The 4,560-nt window shown below is 48.4% G+C and overlaps 1 long non-coding RNA gene across 1 annotated transcript; it reads left to right on the forward strand.

Moving 5' to 3' along the window:
- The first annotated feature begins 1,463 nt into the window (after positions 1–1,463).
- Positions 1,464–3,866, forward strand: LOC106021892. Its single transcript, XR_001197032.3, has 3 exons — positions 1,464–1,754; positions 1,854–2,089; positions 3,621–3,866. It is a non-coding gene; the product is annotated as an uncharacterized LOC106021892 (long non-coding RNA).
- The last annotated feature ends 694 nt before the right edge of the window (positions 3,867–4,560 follow it).

Consider the following 4,560-nt stretch of genomic DNA (forward strand, 5'->3'; position numbering starts at 1 on the left):
ATCTCCAGATACACTGTTGAGGGACCACCCCAACCAGACTTCCACAGATGCCAGGGCGGACGCAACCTAGACTCTAGTCAGAACTTCAGTCATGCCCACTCAACAGGGAGGATAGCCTAAGAGGGTAAAGAGAGAGGAAACACAGCAGCTTGGTAAAAGCAGAAAAGACAAGGAGCTGTAAGTGGGAGGGTAAATACGGCCCCGTGTCCAAGCCACGGCTTCTCTGCAGCTGTGCGGACTGCTGCCCGTCAAGCTTTCTGAGCGTTCTCACTGAGCAGACATTCCGAATGAGAACTAAGACACTCTACAGCGGAGTGGTTGGAGGAAGCAGTCGGGCTAAAAGCCTTGAGAGAACAACTTCTGTGGCTGGGTTTCATTTCTTTTCTCTTCTCTTTTCTCTCTCTGCTCCTCCTCCCATTCTTCTTCTCCTCCCTCCCCCTCCCCTCCCCCCTCCCCTCTTCTCAGTACTGGAGGCTGGGCATAGGGCCTTATAAACCCATCAGGACATCACTGATTTGAACCTTGCCCTCCATTCCTTGAGTGCCCTGGCGGCCTTCTCCATCTGTGGTCAGTCAGTATTTTTTTTAAAGAGGTGCTAAAATGGGGGGGGAGATGGGGGAACGTGTATATTTTAGAACAAATGAATCTAAAAGACAGGGTCAGGAGTGAAAGTCTGAATCCTTATCAGAAAGTACCGAAAAAAGATTTGAAGATTAGAGAGCCATCGATATCCAGTCCCTGAGTGGGATGTTTGTCTAGTCGCTTGGCTGACGGGGAGTGCCAGCTCTCTGACCCATGCGGGTTCAGACCATTTCCCAAGCCTCATTCTGTGTCCCTTCCTTCATGGCATTCAAGTGACTCTGCATGCTTTCACCATAGTCTGCGGCCTTCTAAGCCACAGATCCAGACCCCCCCCCCCCCCCTTAGAGGAGAAGAGTAAGGAGACCAAGAAGGAAACGCAGTGGCTGGAAGACGTGTTACCAGGGAAGTAGTGAGCGTGGGCAACCGGAGTGTCATCCTGCCGGGAGCTCTGCGAGTGTCAGGGCACAAGCACCTTATGGCAATCCATGCTAGCCATCGTGAGGTATTGCTAGCCTGGCCCAGCCCAGAGTTAGTAACTCTTTGCTGGTGTCGCCTGCTTCAGACAGGGAGAAATGGACTGTATGCCTAATGTGTTTAGACTAGGGGTAGATGGGCGGTGGCTACCGTCTTACCTTCTAAGAAGTTCTGCTCAGGCAGGTCCGCCAGATGGTTTTTATAGTTCACCGTGGCACCATAAGCTTGCTTCATACTTCATCTGTCTAGACTTTTTGACTGTAGCTCAGAGCATCAACTTGATAGTGTCTCTGTCTCTGATTCTGTATCTCTCTCTCCCTCTCTGTCTGTCTCTGTCTCTCTCTCGTGTGTGTGTGTGTGTGTGTGTGTGTGTGTGTGTGTGTGTGTGTGTGTCTGTGTCCTTTAGGAAAACGCTGTCAACACACCCTTCTTTTCATTTGAACCGCACTGTCTACAGCATCAGTATCTTTCAGGGGATTTGCATCACAAGCAGGAATTCCCCCAAACTGGACTCCTTCAGGTCATTCTGTCGAGTACCCTGAGCCGTGGGAGCGATGTCAGGTAATACAAACACAGCAGCTATAAATAGCAGGATGCTGTTCCGTTCCATCGTTCATCCCCGAGAGCAACTGTCTGGCAAGTCATAGGATCTGCAGCCATCAGCAGCTTAAGTCAGCGGCGGTGTCTGATTGGCAGAGGTAAGCATTTTCTGGCTGGGTCCCGGGTGAGCGTGGGGGAGGATAAAATGGCTGGGTTTTTGATAGCTGGGTGGTCACTCTTACATCTCCTGTCTGTAGATGCTTGCCCATCCAAATTGCTACAGCGACACCAAAAGCTCTACGAGAGGCAGAATATACAAATGGGTGGACCACACCTACAGAGAATTCTGACCCGTGACCTGAAGCAGCCTGCCTAGGACAGTGAGCTGCTCTCTGCAGCGAGGAGCACGGCTTGTGCATATCACACCGGCACAAGCTAACTGCTAAATCTTGGGACAATCCGACCTGTACCAACTGGTCCAAAATGGTCAAGGGTAGGTTAATAATTGACATCTTCCCTAGGTTTTTTTTTTTTTGATCATTGAATTCCCAGATTTATTTGGTCACAATAGCCCAGAAGTGAATACAATCTAAGTGCAAGGTGGCACACTGTCATTTGCAATAATCTGGATAGAAGAGGAGGCTATCGTATTATGTGAAATATTCAAGGCGCAGGAAGATGAAGCGTCTGGCATAAGACTGGGGACACCTAGGAGAAAATGGGGGGACAAGGGGTACAAGGAACGGACAGCAGACGTTTATTCATTCCCAAAGGGATTTATGTAGGACTGTAGGCGGGAAGTGAGGAACGGAGTGGGGGTGTTGACTGCAGCTGCCAGGAGGCTGGCGGGGCAAAGGTCAGTGGGAGGGGTTAGGCCGTCCTGTGTCGCCTGGTAACCTAACTGCAGGTTTCAGTTCTACCTTTCACAGTCTTATCCTATATTGCTCTCAAGCCTATCGCCCCTAGTGACTTGGTAATTTTCGCCAGGCTTAATCTTTGACTGACGGATGAGCCGAGAGCCTGTTTCTCGGGACTTGCTTCATATCTAAAGAGGTGGTATTTCTTCAAGGTGGCTTGGGGTCACGTCCTCCACGTGACAGGGTGAAGGGGTTTCTAAGGGACCTAACTGCAGGAAGAAGAGTTGTTCAGTGACCCAGCTGCAGACGGCTGTCAGCTGTTCCTGTGAGCCCTAATACTATTTGCCAAGGAGCTGGAAAGGGCAGGGAGGTTGATAACAAAATGGGCTATCCTTGAAAGAGCTGGCAGGTCCTAAGTAGCAATGACCGCTCCCCGCACGTGACCTCACTCATTATGGAATTTAAAGGCTCATCTCAAAGACGTCGAGAGTTGAACGGTACCTACTGGAGGCTGGGGTGGTTATCAGAGTCAGGGAGGAGTGAGGGGAAAGGCTGATCATAGCAATTGCCCCAACTTTTTTTTTGTTCCTGTTTCTAGTCTAAGCTCATCTAGATAAGTGGTTCTCAACCTTCCTAAAGCTGCAGCCCTTTAATACAGTTCCTCGTGTTGAGGTGACCCCCCAACCATAAAATTATTTTCACCGCTACTTCAAAACTGTACTTTTGCTACTGTTATGAATTGTAATGTAAATATCAGAGTTTTCTGATGGTCTTAGGTGACCGCTGTGAAAGGGTTACCACTAATCTAGAGAAAGCCGCGTGAGAGGGTCTGTGGGATCAGAGGCAGAGCCGACTGGGAGAGCAGCCTTGGGAGGGGTAGATAATGGGGGCCAGGACAGGAGGGACCGTCTCTTAGTTTTTTGAGATCAGCGTCTTGCGTAGCTCAAGCTGGCCTTGAACTTGCTATGTAGGTGGCACTGGGCTTGCACTCCCGATCCTCCCACCTCTGCCTCCTGAGTGCGGGGACTGCAGGCAGGAGCTGCCACACCCAAAGAATGTGGTGCTGGGAACGGAGCCTGGTGCTCCCTGAGTGCTGGGCGAGCACTCTATCAGCTTTGCGGCACCCTGTGTCTAATTTCCATATTAATGTTTCATGTCCTTTTCTAGAGACTCCCCTCTTCATGACACGTGCCGGCCACCGTCCTACGCGTCAGGGATATCGCAGAAAAGCAACAACTGTGTCTGTTCCCAGAGCTGACTCTAGAGAGAGACGGGGTGTCCCAAGGTGACTGCTGTTGGCCAAACAGACAGTTAAAGCGGGCAGGGGAGCTGCAGACTATGGTATGGGTATTGTTTTTCATTTATTGATACAAATTCAAGGTCAATTTTGTGATGTGTGTATTTCTCCTCTTGATTAAGTATTGTGCTTATACTGATCTTTTAAAAAGTAATGCATAATTAAATACAGACTATAGATAGTTACTTATAAGAGTCAGATCTTATTGTTAGGTAAGTTAGGTTTTCTAGATATACAGAGATATATTTGAGATAGACAGTCTTCAAACCTTTCAAAGACGTTCAGAAAATGGCATTTAAAATGATTTAGGGTTTTTCTTGACAATGAGAAATGTCTGCTCCTGGCAGCACCAATTATGTCTGAGAGGAAAATGGGCATCGAAGAAACTCGTTATGGAGTTTGCTTTCAACATGGCAAGATTAGCCATTTGGGCAAGAAACTGCTCTTGCCTAGACTGACTGCTGCTGTATAAACTGGACATGCAGGACCCACAGGAAAGTGACTGCTAAACTCAGTCTTACAGGGTTCCTGCTTCATGGAAGAGTTTACCAGACTTTCTACAGGACAGAGAAATGACTGACAGACTGCCAATGCAGATGAACAGTTTGAAATTTCCTGCTTTGCTGAGAAGTGTTCCAGACACATTGTGGCCTATGGGATGAAGTTACAGAGGAACTTCAGGTGACTGCCCAGGCAGCAAGATGTCTCTGTCAATCCTAGTGTTTATATATTATCCTTCTGTGGTCTTTGATGGAGTTGAAGACAGATAGTTATAGTTTTCCTTAGTTATGATAAAAGATAAGCTACATA

Source organism: Mesocricetus auratus, unplaced genomic scaffold (genome assembly GCF_017639785.1).
Source record: "Mesocricetus auratus isolate SY011 unplaced genomic scaffold, BCM_Maur_2.0 Super-Scaffold_2245, whole genome shotgun sequence".
NCBI classification, from domain to species: domain Eukaryota; kingdom Metazoa; phylum Chordata; class Mammalia; order Rodentia; family Cricetidae; genus Mesocricetus; species Mesocricetus auratus.